The sequence below is a fragment of the Schistocerca serialis genome, chromosome 11, assembly GCF_023864345.2.
Source record: "Schistocerca serialis cubense isolate TAMUIC-IGC-003099 chromosome 11, iqSchSeri2.2, whole genome shotgun sequence".
Taxonomy (NCBI): domain Eukaryota; kingdom Metazoa; phylum Arthropoda; class Insecta; order Orthoptera; family Acrididae; genus Schistocerca; species Schistocerca serialis.
The window spans coordinates 185,703,339-185,725,784 of record NC_064648.1 but is presented as its reverse complement, the minus strand read 5'-3'; positions in this window follow the sequence as shown (position 1 = coordinate 185,725,784).

The following is a 22,446-nucleotide window of genomic DNA, read 5'->3' as shown; positions in this document are numbered from 1 at the left end:
CCCTCTCTCCTTGAAGCCCGGAACCTCACCCTCTTCCTTCGCCAGCATTGTCCTGGTGCCCCCATCTCCCTCCTCACTCCTCGCCGAGATTCTGTTCTCATCTCCTCCCCCAGCCCAACCCTCCATACTGACATCCTCTCCCGTCTCCCCATCACCCGTTTTGGTCCCAACGCCTCCCTTACCCCTGCTCCTTCTCCATCTCCTACCCGCCAACCCCAACCCCCGCGTCGCCCGCCGACCCTCACCGCCGTGATCACGCGGCTCAGTCCGTCGATCACGGATGAGGAGGTGTTGGCGGAGCTCCAGGCCCATCCCACGCTGGAGGTGCGGGCGGTCCGCCGCATTTTCAACTCGGCCGGCCCCACCCGCCTTATGTGGGTTTTCTCTGAGGACGCCCCCTCCATTGACCGTCTCCAGAAGGAGGGTGCCCTCCTCTTCCACCAGCGGTACAAGGTCGACCCTTCCCGTTCCCCTCCTCAATCCCTGCGCTGCCGGAGGTGTCTGCGCTATAATGCGCACCCCACAGCTGAGTGCCGCGAGGCCCCCACCTGCCCGCATTGTCGGCAGGCGCACTTCCTCCGGCAGTGCCCTAACCTCCAATCCCCTCCCTCCTGTAATACCTGCAATCTCCCTCATCCCACCTACTCCCAAAAGTGTAAAGCCCGACCCCCTCCAACCACTCCTGAACTCACCGTACCTGTCCGTCCTCTGGACGCCCCCACCCCCCCTGGCAATTCCCTTCGTCCCCCACCCACCGCTGAGGACATCATCAGGTTCCTCACCATCGTCCTCCAGAATGTTCATCCCTTTCAGCGCCCTCACACCCTCCAGCAGATCTCCCTTGCTGCCCGTTCCATCTTCCAACTCAAGATGTACGCCACCTACTCCAACAACCAGGCCCATTTCACCTTCTCCCGTCTTGACACCCTCGTTTAAATCCCAGTCATGGCGCGACAGCAACGTATCCTTTTCAACAACATACGCTCCCTTCCTGCCAACAAAAACCTGTTCCTGCACACCCTTGCCACCCACCGCGTGGATGCCTTCCTCCTCAATGAAACCTTCCTGCAACCCCAACACACAGTCCACACTTCGCCATACCTCCTCCACCGCTCCGATAATCCCCTCCCGATTGCGCGTGGCGGAGTTGCCATTGGTCACCACCGCCAGATCCCCGTTCGGCTCCAACCTCTCCTTCCCGACCCCACCGAACACCTGATCCTTAGTCTCTTCTTCCCCGGCCTTACCGTTACCTGCGCCACCATCTATGTCCGCCCCAACGCTCCTATTCCCTTCGACTTCCTCTCCCACGTCGATCGTACCTTTTCCTCCTACGTGATCGCCGCCGACCTCAACATCCATAGTCGTTCCGCTGCCCAGTTACGGCGATGGCATCGGTTCCTCTCCACCCTTCAAGGTGACCTCGTCCCCATCCCCCGGCATACCCGTCCTGAATCCAACTCCACTCCTGATGTTATCCTCTCCTCCCCCAACCTCCTTGGCCGCATCACGGTGGATGTCCTGGAGCCTATTGGTAGCGACCATCTCCCTGTCCTCCTCACCGTTTCAGACGGTCGTCGCCCTCGCCCCGACCCTCGTACTGACCCTCCCCCTAAGTATGTCCATGACTATTCCCGAGCCGACTGGAATGCCTACCGGGATACCCTTTCCACCCAGGTCGATAGCCACCCTCTCACCTACCACCACCCTGACGATGTCACCCATGCCGCCTCCTTTCTCCAGCGGACCTTGTCTGAGGCCGTGGAGGCCCACGTTCCTACTGTCGCCATCCATCCCCACCGTCCTACCTTACCCCCACAGGCCGTTCTCCTCCTCCGTGAATCCCGTCGTCTCTACCGTGCCTTCCTCCGCACGCGTGACCCGGACACACTACGCCGCCACCGGCAACTCCAGCGACACGTTCGTAATTTGCTCGCGGCTAAGAAACGCCGGGACTGGCGACAGACATGCACCCGTTTAAATGCAACCCTACCAATCAACTCGTCCAAGTTCTGGTCGGCCTTCCGTCGCCTTACCGGAACTAAACCCTCCCCCTATTATCCTCTTCTCCATGATGATCACCCTTTCCCTGACTCCCTTAGTAAGGCCAATCACTTTGCCTCCTACCTCTCCGATGTATTTTCCGTCCCCGATGATCCCCAGTTCGATTACTCCCTCTTCCCAGATATCCGCGATCGAACTGACACCTCTTCCCCTCCCCTCGCTCCTGGCTTCCAGTACTTGGACAACATTACACACACGGAACTCAATGCCCCTATCACTACACAGGATCTTATTGATACACTCCGCACAAAACGCAACACCGCTCCTGGTCACGATCGTGCCACCTACCGTCACCTTCGTGAAGCTCCTGTCTCTTTCCTCTCCACCCTGGCCAGGCTCTACAATGTAGTCCTGTCCACCGGTTACTACCCCGACCTGTGGAAAACCTCCCGTATCCTCATGTTCCTTAAACCTGGCAAACCGCCGTCCGCCGTCTCCTCCTACCGTCCCATCAGCCTTACCTCGGTCTTCAGCAAGGTCCTAGAATCTATCCTCACCCGCCGCATCCACCGGCATCTCCGCCAGCACCGCCTCCTTCCCGTCACCCAGTGTGGCTTTCGGCCATCCTTCTCTTCCGACGATCTTCTCCTTCACCTCACTCATCTCCTTTCCGAACAGCTTAATTCCCGTCGCTCCGCCATCTTCCTCTCACTTGACCTCGAACGCGCTTATGACCGCGTCTGGCATTCCGGTCTCCTCTTCAAGCTCCAAACCTTCGCCCTTCCCATTAACTACGTCCGTCTGATCGGTTCCTTTCTCTCCCGCCGTCCTTCCTATGTCACCATCCATAACACCGATTCCTACACCTTTTTCCCCTCCGCCGGTGTGCCCCAAGGCTCCGTCCTCTCCCCCCTTCTGTACCTTTTGTACACAGCGGACATGCCGCCGCCGTCGCCCCCTGTCCACCTCCTCCAGTTTGCCGATGACACCGCCTTCCTCGCCCTTGCCCCCACCCTGCAACGCTCCCAACGCCTTCTCCAATCCCATCTTGACCGGTTCACCGCTTGGTGCAACCAGTGGTTGCTCAAGGTCAATCCCTCCAAAACCCAGGCGATCATTGTAGGCAAAACCACCCCTTCCTTCCGCCTCCTTGATTTCTATCTCACCGTCTATGGCCGTCCTATCGCCCTCACTCCCACCCTTAAGTACCTTGGCGTCACCCTCGACCGTCGCCTCTCCTGGACTCCCCATCTCCAGACAATCCAAGCCAAGGCACGTTCCCGACTCAGTCTCCTCAAGCTCCTTTCCGGCCGCACGTGGGGTCTGGACCCCTCCACAATCCTCCACACCTATAAATCCCTCATCCGCCCTATCCTTTGTTACGCCCATCCAGCCTGGATCTCCGCCCCCCCTACCTTCTATAAATCCCTCCAAATCCTTGAACGCCATGCTCTCCGCCTTGCCTATCGCATCCGTCTCCCCTCCCCCACGCGGATCCTGTATGATCTCATCCCCTTCCCCCACCTCCTCCTTTTCCTTGAAAGGATACGCATCCTGTACACCTCACGTAAACTTGATCCCCCTCACCCGCTCGTTTCCCCGCTCCTCTCCCACCCCCGCCCGCTGCCACGCCTGTATTCGCACGTCCCACCCGGTCTCCATCTCTCCACCCTCCATACCCTCTCCCAAGGTGGCTTCCGCCAGCTCCCTCTCCCTGATGATGTCCTCGTCCCCTCCATCTACCCCTCCTATCAACTTTGACCCTGCCCCACCCCCCACTTCCCGTGTCCTTTCCTTTCGGCACCCTCCCTCCCTTCTCTTCTCTTCCCTTCTTTTTCCATCTCCCTGTCCCCTCCCTTCCCCCTCTTCCCCTGGGCTTCCTCTCCCCCTTCCTCCCTCCCCCCTATCTCCCCTGCCCGTGGCATCTCTGCTCTCCCCTCTCGCTCTCCCACTCCCCTTCCTCCTCCTCCTCCTCTCTTGGCAGGTCCCCGGACTCGCACACGTATAGTGAACATTCGCGCGCCGGAGATCGTCGCCTTTTGTGCTTCGTGTGTGTGACGTCGTATAGTGTTTTTGGTGTCCGCCGTCCCACTCCTACGTTCACTTGTGCCGTCGGACTCACCAGTGTTTTGTGCGCCGTGCCAACGTGTTTTCAGTGTTGTTATCGTCACATGTGAACGACTCCGTGTTTTTTATGTCTCTGTGACCTCTCTCTTTTGCCCGTCACTTTGTTCTTTGTCATTCACCGTGTTTTATACTCTTGTAAAACGCTATGGCTGAAGAGCGGCGTAGTGTGCCGCTGCCAGCCTACCTGAGTTGTACAGGTTTTAAAATAACAATAAAGTAAAAAAAAAAAAAAAAATGATAAACGTGTATCAAAACCACTACTATCTTAATCTTCAAGCTTCCCATATTGTAACTGTGTGACATCTGTTGCTGGTTGAGTTTTCTGGAGCTATACTGGGAACAAAGTGCTCTGAGCTACTGACTGACAATATATGTTACACACTGCACATGTACCAGTATTTTAAGATTAAGTTAAAGTCCCTCACATATATCCAAACCACTAGTACCTTATTGTTTAAGTTTCGCATTGCAGTTTACTGCAGCTATACCTGCAATAAAGTGGTGTGACTTACTGACTGCCAATATACATTACACAATGCACATGTACCAGCATTTCAAGATTCAGTTCAATTTCCCACATATGTATCCATACCACTAGTACTTTATTCTTCAAGTTTCACATTTGATAATTCTCTGACATCTGCTCCTTGTGAGTGACTTTATGAGCTGTAACAAGACTAAAGATTTGTGAGTCACCATTTGTGTGCATACTTTTATGAACTATATCGGTACTGATATATTAAGTGAAGAATGAAGTTTGATAAATGTGTATCAAAACCACACATGTATCCAAACTACTAGTAACTAATTCTTCAAGTTTCCCATTTTAAACTTGTGTGACATCTACTGCTATCGACTGACTTGTGGAACTGTAACAGGATCAAAGATTTGTGAGTTTACATTTGCCAGCATACTCTTAAGGACTGTATCTGTACTGATATTTTAAATGAAGAGTGAAATTTGCTAAACGTGTATCAAAATCATTAATACCGTATTCTTCAAGTTTCTCATATTGTAACTGTGCTACATCTGTTGCTGGTGGCAGTTTTCTGCTGCTATACCCGGAACAAAGTTCTGTGACGTACTGACTGCCAATATACATTAACACACTGCATATGTACAGCATTTTAAAAGGAAGTTCAATTTCCCACACATGTATCCAAAACACTACTACCTTATTCTTCAAGTTTCCCATTTTATAACTGTGTGACATCTGCTGCTGGAGACTGACTTGAGGAGCTGTAACAAGACTAAAGATTTTTGAGTTACCATTTGCCAGCATACTCTTAAGAACTATATAGGTACTGAAATTTTTAGTGAACATTGAAATTTGATAAATGTGTACCAAAACCACCACTGCCATATTCTTCAAGTTTCCCGTATTGTAACTGTGAGACATCTCTTGCTGGTGGCAGTTTTCTGGAGCTACACCTTGAACAAAATGCTGTGAGTTACTGATTTCAAATATGCTTTACACACTGCACATGTACCTGCATTTTAAGAGGAAGGTCCATTTCCCACACATGTATGGAAACCACTAGTATCTTATTCTCCAAGTTTCCCATTTTATACTTGTCTGACATCTGTTGCTGGTGACTGACATGTGGAGCTATAACAGGAACAAAGATTTGTGATGTATCATTTGCCGGCATACTCTTAAGAAGTATATCCGTACTGATATTTTAAGTTAAGATTGAAATTTGATAGATGTGTCTGCTTATGTCTGTGTATGTGCGGATGGATATGTGTGTGCGTGTGAGTGTATACCTGTCCTTTTTTCCCCCTAAAGTGAGTCTTTCCACTCCTGGGATTGGGATGACTCCTTACCCTCTCCCTTAAAACCCACATCCTTTCGTCTTTCCCCCACCTTCCCTGTTTCCTGATGAAGCAACCGTTGGTTGCGAAAGCTTGAATTTTGTGTGTATGTTTGTGTTTGTTTGTGTGTCTATCAATCTACCAGTGCTATCGTTTGGTAAGTCACATAATCTTTGTTTTTAGATATATTATTCACATGTGGAATGTTTCCCTCTATTATATTCAAACCACTAGTACCTTATACTTCAAGTTTCCCATTTTATAATTATGTGACATCTGCTGCTGGTAACTGACTTGTGGAGCTCTAACAGGAACAAAGATTTGTGGAGTACCATTGGCCAGCATACTCTTAAGAACTTAATGTGTACTGATATTTTGTGAAGAGGGAAATTTGATAAATGTGTATCAAAGCCACTACAGCGTTATCCTTAAAGTTTCCCATATTGTAACTGTGCGACATGTGTTGCTGGTGGCACTTTTATGGAGCTATACCTGGAACAAAGTGCTGTGCATTACTGACTGCCAGTATTCATTACACACTGCACAAGTTCCTGCATTTTAAGCTGGAGTTCAATTCTCCACACATGTATCCAAACTACTAGTAACTAATTCTTCAAGTTTCCCATTGCAGTTTACTGCAGCTATACCTGCAAGAAAGTGCTGTGACTTACTGGCTGCCAATATATATTACACAATGCACATGTACCAGCATTTTAAGATGAAGTTCAGTTTCCCACATATGTATCCAAACCACTAGTACTTTATTCTTCAAGTTTCGCATTTGATAATTCTCTGACATTTGCTCCTTGTGAGTGACTTTCTGAGCTGTAACAAGACTAAAGATTTGTGAGTCACCATTTGCGTGCATACTCTTAAGAACTATCTCTGTTCTGATGTTTTAAGTGAAGAGCGAAATTTGATAAATGTGTATCAAAACCACACATGTATCCAAACTACTAGTAACTAATTCTTCAAGTTTCCCATTTTAAACTTGTGTGACATCTGTTGCTGTCGACTGACTTGCGGAACTGAAACAGGATCAAAGATTTGTGAGTTTCCATTTGCCAGCATACTCTTAAGAACTGTATCTGTACTGATATTTTAAATCAAGAGTGAAATTTGGTAAACGTGTATCATAACCATTACTACCTTATTCTTCAAGTTTCTCATATTGTAACTGTGCTACATCTGTTGCTGGTGGCAGTTTTCTGCAGCTATACCTGGAACAAAGTGCTGTGAGTTACTGACTGCCAATATGCACTACACGTTGAATATGTACCACCATTTTAAGAGGAAGTACACTTTCCCACACATGTATCCAAACCACTAGTACCTTATTTTTCAAGTTTGCCATTTTATACTTGTGACACATCCGCTGCTGGTGACTGACTTGTGGAGCTGTAATGAGAACAAAGGTTTGTGATATATCATTTGCCAGCATACTCTTAAGAACTATATCTATACTGATATTTTAAGTGAAGTGTGAAAATTGATGAATGTGTATCAAAACCACTACTAGCTTATTCTTCAAGTTTCCCATATTGTAACTATGCTACATTTGTTGATAGTGGCAGTTTTCTCCAACTGTACCCGGAACAAAGTGCTGTGAGTTACTAACTGCCAATATGCATTACACACTTCTCATGTACCAGCATTTTAAGAGGAACTCCAACTTCCCACTCATGTATCCAAACCACTAGTATCCTATTCTTCAAGTTTCCCATTTTATAATTGTTTGACAACTGCTGCTAGTGACTGACTTGTGGAGCTGTAACAAGACTAGAGATTAGTGAGGTACCACTTGCCAGCATACTCTTAAGAACTATTTGTGTACAAATATTTTAAATGAAGAGTGAAATGTGATAAATGTTATCAAAACCACTAATACCTTATTCTTCAAGTTTCCCATAAGTAACTGTGTGACATCTGTTGCTTGTGGTAGTTTACTCCAGCTACAGCTAGAACAAAGTGCTGTGAGTGACTGACCATCAATATACATTATGCACTGCACATGTACCATCATTTTAAGAGGAAGTTCAATTTCCCACACATGTATTGAAACCACTAGTACCTTATTCTTCCTTTCCCATTTTATAATTGTGTGACACCTGCTGCTGGTGACTGACTTGTAGAGCTTTGACAAGGCTAATGATTTGTGAGTTACCATTTGCCAGCATTTTTTTTAAATTTATTTTTAGTTATTTATTTACGTCCTGAATCTTTGTGGTACATATACCATACCTTAGATGTTGGACAAAATGATATTACATTAATATACTGTTACATTGGTGTACACATTACATTTATAAATTGTTACATTTTTATATTGCTATATTGTTACATTACATTTGTATATTGTTACAACCAACTTATTTTTCAAGATACTGTGCTACTGAGTAAAAACAGTTTTCCAAGAGATATGATGTTACAGATTTTTTAGAGCTATGGATTTTGTTTATGGCCTTTAGGTTACTTGGCAGCTTATTAAACAAATGTGAACCTGAGTGATATACACCTTTCTTGCACAGTGTGGTATAACAATGATGTCTGTGTATGTCACTATTTGCCCTTGTATGGTGTTCATGTACAGATTTATTTTGAATAAATACATTTCCATTTTTTAGCATGCTTTTTTTAGGAACATTACAACTTCTAGCATATAGATACATGGTAGGGGTAGAATCCCCAGTTCTTTAAAGAATGGTTTGCATGATTTTCGGCTGTTGGCATTTTTCATTACCCTCACAATCTTTTTTTGTTTCCGGAATGTGGTTATGCAATGAGGAGAATTTCCCCAGAATATGATGCCATATCTTAATAGGGAGTGTATGCAAGCGTAATACACTGCTCTAACTGTTTCAGGACTTGTGTTGTTCCATATAATCCTCATCGCATAAGTCATTTTGGATAGTTTAGAATTTAATGAAGTGATGTGGGAATTCCATTTAAGATTGTCTTGTAAGTAGATGCCAAGGAATTTTGCTTCAGTGACACTGTTAATACTTTGGTTTTCCATTGACATGTTTGGTTTTAATGGGTTTTTATTTTGTTGTGGATGGAAGTGTAAGACGACTGTTTTTTGAGGGTTTATCAGTAATTTATTCCTCATAAACCACTCTGAGACATTTTCGCTTGTGACTTTAGCATTTAAACTTAGAGCCATTTAATTTTCACCTTCAATTAATATGCTTGTGTCATCTGCAAATAGCACTGGTTCGGAGTGTTGAACGTGTAGGGGGAAGTCGTTTATGAAAATTATGAAGAGAAAGGGACCTAAAATTGAGCCTTGTGGTACACCGTGGGTTAACGTGGAAGGTTTCGATTGATAAGCTTGGAGTTCGTTTTTTCCCCTGTGTTTTACCTGTTATCTGAGAGCGATTTTCTAGGTAGGATTTCAGCCACTCGTGTTGCAGGCCTCTTACACCATACCACTCTAACTTTCTTAGGAGAATTTCATGGTCTATTAGATCAAATGCTTACACTTCAGATTTATATCTGTACTGATATTTTAAGTGAAGAGAGAAATTTAATGAATGTGTATCAAAACCACTATTATTCTTCAAGTTTGCCATATTGTAACTGTGTGACATTTGTTGCTGGTGGCAGTTTTCACCAGTTATACTTGGACCAAAGTGCTGTGAGTTACTGACTGTGAATATGCATTACACACTACACATGTAGCAGCATTTTAAGAGGAGGTTCAATTTCCCACACATGTATCCAAACCACTAGTACCGTAGTACTCAAGTTTATCATTTTATACTTGTGTGACCTCTGCTGCTGGGGACTGACTTGTGGAGCTGTCACACGAACATAGATTTGTAAGTTACCAATCCACAGCAAACCCTTAAGAACTATATCTGTATTGATATTTCAAGTGAAGAGTGAAATTTAATAAACATGTATCAAAACTACTACTATCCTTGAAGGTTCCCATGTTGTTACTGTGCGACATCTATTGCTGGTGGCAGTTTCTGGAGCTATACCTGGAAAAAAGTGCTGTGAGTTACTGACTACCGATATACATCACACACTGCACATATACTAGCACTTTAAGATTAAGTTCAGTTTTCCACACATGTATCCAAATGACTAGTACCTTATTCTTCAACTTTTCCAATTTATAATTGAGTGACATCTGCTGCTGGTGACTGACTTGTGGTGCTGTAACAAAACTAATGATTTGTGAGTTACCATCTGCCAGCATACTCTTAAGAACTATATCTGTATTGTTATTTTATGTGAAGAGTTAAATTTGATGAATGTCTATCAAAACCATTACTACCTTATTCTTCAAGTTTTCCATATTGTAACTGTGCGACGTCTGTTGCTGGTGGCCATTTTCTTCATCTATACCTGGAGCAAAGTGCTGCAAGTTTCTGACTAGTTATTTATTTATTATTTATTTATTTATCTCTTGTTCCGGTGATCTATGTTGTGACACTATCACAGGTTATGGAAATTGTCAATTTTACAAGCTTTTGGCCAGAATTTATGGTAATACATAAAGCAAAACAAAAACAGTAAACACTAACTTAGGTCCCACTACAAAAAAATACAATTTAGAGATAGATATACATTACAAAAGAAAAAACAGTAAACAGTAATTTAGGTCCCATTACAAAAAAAATTTACCAATGGATAAAGATTACAAAATAATAATATTGCAAAATATATGTTTACAATAAAAATTTTCAGTATTACAAATACAAATTTGTCATGCATTTCCAGTTTACGAACAAGAAATGTTAAACACCGTAGTTCAGGAACTCTTCTAATGTATAAAATGATCCTTGCAATAGGAACTGTCTTAAGGATTTTTTAAACAGGAGATCATCATCTACCAAACACTTAATTCTTGAAGGGAGGACATTAAAAATCATACAGCCACTGCAATGGACTCCTTTCTGCACCATACTTAGATTTGGCTGTTCATAGTGGATATCATGTTTCCTTATAGTATTGCGACTGTGATATGCACTATTCAGCTTAAAGATGGATTTTTCTTTCCTTATGAAGCACATCAATGAGAATATATATTTCACAGTGGATGTAAGTATTTCAAGCTTCTTAAAAAGATTCCTGCATGTGGCTCTATGATGGACTCTACACATGATCCTTATGGCTCTTTTTTATACACACAGTACTTTTTTAGCCAGTGGCTGACTTCCCCAAAATATAATTCCAAATGCCATAATTGCATGAATGTAACCACAATTCACAAACTTCATGGTTTCCATATTTCTATAAGGAGAAACAATGCACAACGCGTATGTTGCTGAACTTAGTCTTTTGCACAGATCCATGATATGGTTTGACCAATTCAGTGTGCTATCAATATGCAAGCCTAGGTATTTTGAGGAATCTACACTGGTTATTGTCTGCTCACATATCTTTACAAATATTTCCTCATCTTTGGATTTTTGTGGAACTGAATGTAGTTTCCAGAATGAGATTTTCACTCTGCAGGAGTGCTTCTGTAAAGGTTGGAAGGTAGGAGACGAGGTACTGGCAGAAGTAAAGCTGTGAGTACCGGGCGTGAGTCGTGCTTCGGTAGCTCAGTTGGTAGAGCACTTGCCCACGAAAGGCAAAGGTCCCAAGTTCGAGTCTCGGTCGGGCACACAGTTCTAATCTGCCAGGAAGTTTGAATGTAGTTTGTTTTACAGTAATTTAAAATAGTACCATTAATGTTGAACCAGTGCACCGTTTCATTTAAAACCTTATTTGCCGTTACCTCAAGTTTATCTACTGAATTATTAATAAGTAGTGTAGTGTCATCCGTGAAAACGGTGAATCTACAATATTCCGTAGAGAGAGGAAGATCACTTATAAATATAATAAAAAGTAGAGGGCTCAGAACTGAGCCCTGCGGCACTCCACATGTGATGGTACCCCATTCTGAAGATACTGCGACACCATCTTGACTATCTGCTACAACTTTTTGTTTCCTGTTTGACATATATGAGTTGAGCCATTTCCATGCTGCACCACTTATACCAAGATGTGCATCTTTTTGTAAAAGAATTTGGTGATTTACACAGTCAAATGATTTTGTTAGGTCACAAAATATGCCAATCACTTCCAGTTTTTTGTTGATAGATTCCAAGTGTTTTCCAGTAAATGTAAATATTGCATCTTCCGTTGACATTCCTTTCTGAAATCCAAACTGACTTTTGCTGAAGCTATTATGTTCACTGAGATGCTGGCATGCATTAGTTTCTCTAAAACCATTGAAAAGTCAGTAGTGATATTGGCCTATAGTTATCAGTATCCATCTTATCCCCCTTCTTATACAGCAGTCTTACAACTGCATACTTAAGCCTCTCAGGAACTATTACTTACTTAAGTGATGCATCAAAAATGTGGCAAAGGACTTCACTTACATGGCTGCAGCAGTATTTTAATAATTTGTTAGAAATGTAGTCAATTCCAGCAGAGGTTTTACTTTTCAGGGGTTTAATAACTCTTTCAATTTCTTGAACAGTGACTGTTTTTACCTTCATGTGTTGTACTGAACCAGGTACTCTAGCTTTCAAAAGATTGATGGCTTGCTTCATGGACCCTTGTAAACCGACTTTTTCTGTTCCTGTTAATATACATATACATTACACAGTGCACATGTACCAGCAATTTAAGAGGAACTTCAATTTCCCTCACATGTATCAAGTTTCCCATTTTATAATTGTGTGACATCTGCTGGTGGTGACAGACTTGTAGAGCTGTAACAGGAACAAAGACTTGTTAGTTACCATTAGCCAGCATACTGTTAAGGACTATATCTGTACTGATAGTTTATGTTAAGAGTGAACTTTGATAAATATCTATCAAAACCACTACTTCCTCGTTCTTCAAGTTTCTCATATTGTAACTGTGTGACATCAGTCGCCGGTTACAATTTTCTGGAGCTATACCTGGATCAAAGGTCTGTGAGTTACTGACTGCCAATATACATTACACACTGCATATGTACCTGCATTTTATGAGCAATTTCAATTTAACACTCATGTATCCGAACCGCTAGTACCTTATTCTTCAATTTTCCCTTTTTATAATTGTATGACATATGCTGTTGGTGACTGACTTGTGGAGCTGTGACAGGAACAAAGATTTGTGAGTTACCATTTGCCAGCATACCCTTAAGAACTATATCTGTACTTATATTTTAAGTGAAGAGTGAGATTTAACAAATGTGTATCAAAACCACTACTATTATTGAAGTTTCCCATATTGTAACTGTGCGACATTTGTTGCTGGTGGCTGTTTTCTCCAGCTATAATTGGAAGAAAGTGCTGTGAGTTACTGACTGCTAATATGCGTTACACACTTCACATGTACCAGCATTTGAAGAGGAAATTCAGTTTCCCACACACATATCAAATCACTACTACCATATTCTACAATTTTCCCATATTGCAACTGTGCAACATCTGCTGTCGGTGCAGTTTTCTCAAGCTATACCTGTAACAAAGTGTTGTGATTAACTGTCTGAAAATGTACATTACACACTGCACATGTCCCAGCATTTTAAGATTAAGTTCAGTTTCCCACACATGTATCCAAACCACTAGTACCTTATTTTTCAAGTTTCCCGTTTTTCAATTGTGTGACATCTGCTGCTGCTGACTGATATGTGGAGCTGTAACAAGATTAAAGATATGCGAGTTAGCATTTGCCAGCATACTGTTAAAAACTATATCTGTACTGTTATTTTAAGTGAAGAGTCAAATTTGATAAATGTCTATGAAAACCACTACTACCTTATTCTTCAAGGTTCCCATGTTGTAACTGTGCGACATCTGTTGTCGGTCGCAGTTATCTGGAGCTATACCTGGAACAAAGTGCTGTGAAGTACTGAATGCCAATATGCACTACACGTTGAATATGTACCAGCAATTTATGAGTAAGTTCAAGTTAACACTCATGTATCCAAACCACTAGTAACTTATTGTTCAAGTTTACCACTTTATAATTGTTTGATATCTGCTACTGCTGACTGAGTTGTTGAGATGTATCAAGACTAAAGATTTGTGAGTTACCATTTGCCTGCAGATCCTTAAGAACTATATCTGTACCGATATTTTAAGTGAAGATTGAAATTTGATAAATGTCTATCAAAACCACTACTATCTTATTCTTCAAGTTTCCCATATTGTAACTGTGTGACATCTTTTGCTGGTGGCAGTTTTCTGGAGCTATACTTGGAACAAAGTGCTGTGAGTTACTGACTGCCAATATACATTACACACTGCACATGTACCTTCATTTCAAGAGGAAGTTCAATTTCCCACACATGTGTCCAAACCACTAGTACCTTATTCTTCAAGTTTCCCATTTTATAATTGTGTGACATCTGCTGCTGTTGACTGACTTGTGGATCTGTAACAAGACTAAAGATTTGTGATTTACCAATTGCCAGCATACTCTTAAGAACTATATCTGTAATGATATTTTAAGTGTGAAATTTGATAAATGTGTATCAATACCACTACTACCTTATTCGTCAAGTTTCCCATATTGTAACTGTGTGACATCTTTTGCTGGTGGCAGTTTTCTGGAGCTATACCTGGAACAAAAATGATGTGATTTACTGATTGCCAATATACGTTACACACGGCACATGTACCTGCATTTTAAGAGGAAGTTCAATTTCCCACAGATGTATCCAAATCACTAGTGCCTTATGCTTCAAATTTCCCATTTTATAATTGACCATGAGCCAGTACTCTTGCACCTCACCAATGCTGCCCTTTCATTTGATGCTCGTTCCACTGCGACCCTCACCAACTGGGACAAGTTTGCCAGGGTACTTAATAACACCACTCGACACAACCTCGATTTGACAACACCGGCCAATATAGTCCGTGCTGTGGATTACCTTACCGCCAAAATACAGAAAGCAGTGAAACTCTCCACCTCCACTGCACCTCGAAATTTAACACCCCTGGACGACTTGCCCCCTCTCTTACGAGAGCTGAAGGTGCAAAAGAACCGCTACCGCCGGAGGTGGAATTAGTTTCGTGACCCTCAGGACAAACGCCAAATGAGACGCCTCCAACGCGAATTCAGCCACCGGCTCACCGAATGGAGGTCTGAACAGTGGGAAGACAGTTATGTCCACTTTCCTACTCCACCAAAAATCTGACTGGGCTGTCATTCGCACCCTGCGGCGTTCTAAGCCAGCGACTGCCCATCCTATTCGCACAGCATAGGGCTTGTCATATGATACCCTGCAAATTGTGGAAACGCTGGTAGATGCGTTCGAGGCCCTTCTACAGGAAGAACATGAAGTCCTGACAGCTGTTGCTGCTTTCCGGAACCGCCCACCCCAGTCTGCTCCCCTTCTTACGTCCATGGCAGAAATTCAGCGCATCCTTCGACGGAAACGTGGCCGGTCGGCCCCTGGATTGGACGGAATTTTAAATGAACATCTTTGCCACCTTCCCCGCACACCACTCATCTTGTTCACCAAGATTTTAAACTGTTGTCTCACATCTGGCCTTTCCCCCCCTCAGTGGAAAGAAGCCAAGCTGATTGCGATCCCCAAGAGGTTCAAAGACCCTACAGTCCCCACCAACAACAGGCCCATCAGCCTCCTAAACACTATGGCGAAGGTCCTTGAATCTGTGATCCTTCACCGACTTTCCCAACCTCTTGCAGCAGCTGGGACGATCCGTCCTGAACAGTTTGGATTCACTTCGCACCTCTCTGCTGAACTTCAGGTCCTACGGATCACTGAACACATCAGCAAAGGCTTCAACACTGCCAAGTCGACAGCTGCCGTTTTTCTGGACTTGCAAAACGCCTACGACAAGATCTGGTAAGACAACCTCGTACACAAGATGCTGACACAGACCCCTATACCGGATATTTATGTCAAGATCGTGGATGACTTCCTCTGTGGTAGGACTTTCCTAGTGGCTCAACGGGGAATGCGTTCTGGCATTCGCCAATTGTCGGCAGGCACTCCGCAAGGATCGGTGCTATCTCCCATCCTATTTAATATCTATGTCAATGATATGCCGGTCATCCCCGAGTGCCACCTTGCACGATACGCTGACGACACAGCGCTATACACCACTGGCCGCATTATTGACGCCGTCGTCGCCCGCCTCCAGCGACAGGTGGACGCCACTATCACCTGGTGCCGGATAAACAAAATAGCTCTCAATGCCGCTAAAACTACGGCAGTTTACTTCACGAAACGGCGCCCAGTCCTCCGCCGCAATATCTCGATTGCAGGTGTGCAGGTGCCCTGGTCCCCGGCAACCACCTATCTCGGGGTCCAGATGGACCACAAGTTGCTCTTCCACTGTCATGCGGAGTATGTCACCAACAAGGGGCAAAAGCTAACGAGGGCTTTGTACCCGCTCTTTCGCAGTAGGGAACTTAACCTGCATACCAAGCTCCGCATTTACCGAACAGTTATCCTGCCTGCCCTCACGTATGGATCTGCTGCATGGGCCACGATTAGTGTCACCAGGATGTGGGCATTGCAGCGCCTGCAGAACAAGGTGCTCAGGCGGAGCCTGCACGCCCCGCCACTCACGAGAATTGTCACTCTCCACGAGGAAGCGGATATCGTCCCCCTAAAGACGACCATACGCAACAACGCGCGGCGGCTCTATGAGAAAGTGGATGCCTTGCGGGACACTGTCCATGGGTCAGTGGAATGCACCTTGCAGGTCTCCGGGCGAGTAAACCGTGTCTGTTCAGTCGTCTGTAGACTGTATGTCTGGAGACAACTGTTCCAGTGGCTGCGGTAATGTCCCGAGCGAGGCTACCTGGAGTAATCCGTGGCCGTCTGAGGGCACTGACGGTGAGATATCGGTCTTCTTGTGGTGTTGTACACTGTGGACATCCCGTACTGGACACGTTTCCTGTCTGCTGGAATCTTTGCCACAATCTTGAGTTCACACTTTGTGGCACACGGAGGGCCCGTGCTACGACCTGCTGTGTTTGACCAGCCTCCAGTCGCCCTAGTATTCTAACATTCATAACGTCATTAATATGTGTTCTTTGAGCCATTTTCTACACACAGTCACCATTAGCACGTCTGAAAACGTCTGCACACTTAGTCGCTGCACCGTACTCTGACATGCACCAACACACCTCTGCGTATGTGGACTGCTGCCAGCGCCACCGTGCGACGACCACAGGTCAAATGCACCGCATGGTCATACCCCGAGGTGATTTAATCCCGCAAACCGCCCACCAGAGCGTTGTTTCACCATGTTTCAGTATTATCCTTAATTTATGTGGATGAGTATAGTTTCTCTCTCTTGCCAAGGCAATGTTTCTTGATACGTAACACATGAATCCTCCATTAAAAATGTCTTTCGTGTACCAAAACGAATTTGATGTGCTGACATCAGAATAACGTGTCCACTTCCTCGAACTGTTCGCGATACATTGTGAGCATGGTGAACATGCACGGGCCACACTCAGGCAGCGTGCTCAAATGAAACACTTCTATGACTGTTCATACGCCCCTGTGCGGACTGTAATTAGTCTAACCTTGTCCACACGTTCTAGAAGAGAGCGATATGTAAGGGATTGTTGCAAATTCCTAGAGTCATCAGTCAAAATCGGTTTGTTGTATGTAAGCTGTGTCAGGTTACTTTATGTCATTTCAGTTCTTTCACCATCTCAGTGACACTCTCCCCCAGGTCAAGCAAACCTGTGGTCATTCATCCTGCCCTTCTCTCTATACATTCAATATTCTCTGATAGTCTTACCTGGAATGGGTGGTACACACGCGGAGCAATATTCTAGGATGGGTCAAACGAGTGATTTGTAAGAAATCGCCTGTGTGTACTGATTGCATTGGCTCAGCATTCTAACAATAAACTGAAGTCTTATATCTGCCCTGGCCTGGCTACCCATGACTGGGACTACGTGATCATTCCATTTCACATCCCTACAAAGTATTATAAGCAGGTATTTGTACGAGTTGGTTCATTCAAACTATGACTCGATGATATTGCAGTCAAAGGATACTGTGTTCTTTCGTTTGCTGGAGGGCACAACTTTACATTTCTGAACATTTAAGCCGGCCGTTGTGGCCAAGCTGTTCTGTCCTCGATGGTGAGTGTTCATCGGAGGTGAGGGTATCATCTGGAGTGCCCCAGGGAAGTGTGGTAGGTCCGCTGTTGTTTTCTATCTACATAAATGATCTTTTGGATAGGGTGGGTAGCAATGTGCGGCTGTTTGCTGATGATGCTGTGGTGTACGGGAAGGTGACTGTAGGAGGATACAAGATGACTTGGACAGGATTTGTGATTGGTGTAAAGAATGGTTCAAATGGCTCTGAGCACTATGGGACTTAACTGCTGAGGTCATCAGTCCCCTAGAACTTAGAACTACTTAAAGCTAACTAACCTAAGGACATCACACACATCCATGCCCGAGGCAGGATTCGAACCCGTGACCGTAGCAGTCGTGCGGTTCCGGACTGAATCGCCTAGAACAGCTCGGCCACCGCGACCGGCGGTGTAAAGAATGGCAGCTAACTCTAAATATAGATATATGTAAAGTAATGCAGATGAATAGGAAAAAGAATCCTGTAATGTTTGAATACTCCATTAGTATTGTAGCGCTCGACACAGTTACGTCGATTGAATATTTGGGCGTAACATTGCAGAGCGATATGAAGTGGGACAAGCATGTAATGGCAGTTGTGGGGAAGGCGGATAGTCGTCTTCGGTTCATAGGTAGAATTTCTGGAAGATGTGGTTCATCTGTAAAGGAGACCGCTTATGAAACACTAATACGACCTATTCTTGAGAACTGCTCGAGCGTTTGGGATTCCTATCAGGTCGGATTGACATAGAAGCAATTCAGAGGCGGGCTGCTAGATTTGTTAATGGTAGGTTTGATCATCACGCGAGTGTTACGGAAATGCTTCAGGAACTCGGGTGGGAGTCTCTAGAGGAAAGGAGGCGTTCTTTTCGTGAATCGCTACTGAGAAAATGTAAAGAACCAGCATTTGAGGCTGACTGCAGTACAATTTTACTGCTGCCAACTTACATTTCGCGAAAGACCACATAGATAAGACAAGAGAGATTAGGTCTCGTACAGAGGCATATAGGCAGTCATTTTTCCCTCGTTCTGTTTGGGAGTGGAACAGGGAGAGAAGATGCTAGTTGTGGTACGAGGTACCCCCTCCCCCCCCACCACGCACCGTATGGTGGATTGCGGAGTATGTATGTAGATGTAGATTTTGATGTTGATGTAGGAGCTTCAGTCCGGAACTACACGGCTGCTGCGGTCTCAGGTTCGAATCCTGCCTCGGCCATGGATGTGTGTGATGTCCTTAGGTTAATTAGGTTTAAGTAGTTATAAGTCTAGGGGACTGATGACCTCAGATGTTAAGTCCGATAGTGCTTAGAGCCGTTTTTTGAACATTTAAGGCAAGTTACCTCGCCACCCTCTTCTTGTACGTCTCGCAGCAGCCCGCAATGCAAAAAAATGGTTTATTCATGCTTTCGACACGTGGCCACGTTATTGTGACTGGACAGTGTATGAAGCTTTATCGACAGCAGCGGCGCAAAGAAGGAAAACTTTTAAATCGTCTTTTGAAGGAAATCCTAAGGAAAGAATGTGAAATACGCTGCTTGATAACAGTGCTGCATGTGTTCTTTTCTAGTACCAATTACTTTGGCAACTTACACCGAAAAATGGTACGATATTAAATGGTTATTATAAATATTATTTCTCTTTTCCCACAGTACACAATGAGGTACCTTGAACAGAATGACCACCTCAATGCCAACCGGAATGGATTTCGAAGACATCGATCACGTAAAACCCTACTCTTATTCTTCTCACATGACACACCGAAAGCTTTGGATCAAGACAACCACGTAGAGGCAGCGTTCTTTGATTTCCGAAAAGCATTTGACTCAGTACCGCACCTACGATGGGCAAAGTCCGAGAGATGGCACTACCGGCACGCATCGAGGTCACGTTTAGTTAGTAGCATCTTTGGAAAAAACGCACATCAAGTTTCAGCCATATTGGTCTATTTCCTTGTGTTTGGCATTCGTGTGAATCAAGGAAGCCGAGTGATTGTGAAAAAGTGGACGAAGAAGAATTTCGTGTGGTGATTAAACACTACTTTATGAAAGGCAAGACGCCTCAGGAGACTAAAGACAAGCTTGATAAACATTATGGTAACTCTACACCTTCGATTAGAACAGTTTATAAATGGTTTGAAAATTTTCGGAGTGGCCACATGGGCACAAGTCATGCTGAACGTTCTGGACGCCCTGTGGAGGTTACGACTCCAGAAATCATTGATAAAATCCATGATATGGTGATGGACGACAGAAGAGTTATGGTGCGTGAGATTGCTAGTGCTCGGGGCATCTCGAATGAACGGGTACATAATATTTTGCATAAACATATCGACATGAGTAAGCTATCCGCAAGATGGGTTTCGCGGTTGCTCACGCTTGACCAACAATGGAATCATGTGAAGTGTTGCAAGGATGGTTTGCAGCTGCTCAGGAAGAATCCGCAGGACTTTAAGCGTCGTTTCGCCACTGTTGATGAAACATGGATACATTACTATATTCCTGAGACCAAACAACAATCTAAAGAATGGGTTACCAAAAAAGGTGACGACTATTCCTTCGGCCGGAAAGGTTATGACGACTGTCTTTTAGGATTTTCAATGGATAATCCTCATCGACTATCTGGAAGAGGGTAAAACTATTACAGCTGCATATTATTCATCGTTATTGGACCGTTTGAAATCCGAGCTGCAAGACAAACGCCGGCAATTGGACCACAAAAAAGTCATTTTCCATCTTGACAATGCACCAGCACACACCTCAGCAGGTGTGGTCGCAAAATTAATGGAAATAGGGTTCCAACTCGTTTCACATCCCCTCCTATTCTCCGGACTTGACTCCCTCAGATTACTGCTTGTTTCCCAATTTGAAGAAATGGCCATCGCCCAAAGCCTGCTGTAAGTTTTCCATATTCATGGGAATAGATACATCCATAACTACAAACGAAAAAAAAAAAACTAAACATTCTTCTAAATTGAAATATATCCTTCCAAATTATCTCAAACTCACTAAGAATGAAATTAAGTACCGAAATAATGGTAAAGAACCAATTATTTGGTGATTTCCGAGCATGATTGCCTATCGAAGTGGCGGGGTCCAAACGATACATATCGAACGTGCCATCGTAAATCGATCATGCGACTCTAGTGGCTGGCGTTATGACTATGCGTACGGCGTTTGCTACAGCAACGACAAAAGAAGAGCGTTACAAGAATACTTTTAATTGCAAAGGAGACGACTTACCTTACTCGTCGCCGGTGTTGTAATCATGTGAAAGTCCATTACGGTGGTCTGGATGGATGATTTGGAAGAGTCGAACCATGTATTCTTCCTGATACTCGTTCGTTTTCCGCACTGTCCACAATGAAATTGTAAACGGTATTTCAACATCGAAACTGTTCTTACGAAGTTTTACACACTTCGCACCGCCACAATCTACACAGTCCCTTCTCTCCTCGTCCACTTTTACTCCATATTTGCGACAAAAAGTCGAACAATTTTCTACGCTGGATAAACATGGAATTAATTTTTCGATGTGAGAGAATCCGCCGAAGAAACTTCAAGAACACCAGACTTCCCACTCACTGACCACATAAGTCGTCTGGGATTCCCTAGCAACTCACAAATAACTCGCGGAGGTACGTAATTTAGAGCAACTACGGGAACGACGTGAAACAGATAAAAATGACGATCACAAATAACTGATCGCAACGTCCGCCACCAGAGTCGCATGATCGATTTACGATCGCACGTTCGATATGTATCGTTTGGTCACGGCAACTTCGAAAGGCAATCAATCTTTGGAAATTACCAATTATTTAAATCAATGCAAACGAAATCAATCTTACGCAGTGTCTAGCGCTGTCTTTTAGAAACACATTCATTTATTTCAATTTACAATGATGACGCTTATACACAGTAGACAACCGATTTGTTATCTATGGCTCGAAAGTAAAGACATTAATATTTATGAGCAACCTATGACGTCATTGGTCAAAGCCGACGGTCGTATCAACACCGACTCAAAGGAAGGCCTCGCCGCTTGTTGGTGACGTCACATCAGCTAGGCACGGCGAACGCAAGCTCTGTTGCAGGCAGAAACGCCTGGGCGTGCTTATCACTATAAATCTCTTATTTCTGGACAAAATGTTTGGTATTGTTTTGGATTCTGCAGTTTCATTTAGATGAAAGATTTTCTTACAATCTTAAAGCTACAAATGAAAATCATAGTTCTGTATTACTGAATCCTGTCGAAACAAAAGTAGATCAATATAAGAAGATGCTTTGCCCCATTGCAAGCTTCGGAAATTTTACATTCAAGTAACTATATTTACTTGATCAATTTTGCTATCGAATCTTACCCCAACCCTCTTACAACGAAATCGTTTCTTTTATTTATTTATTTATTTCGTTTGACGTTTTTTAG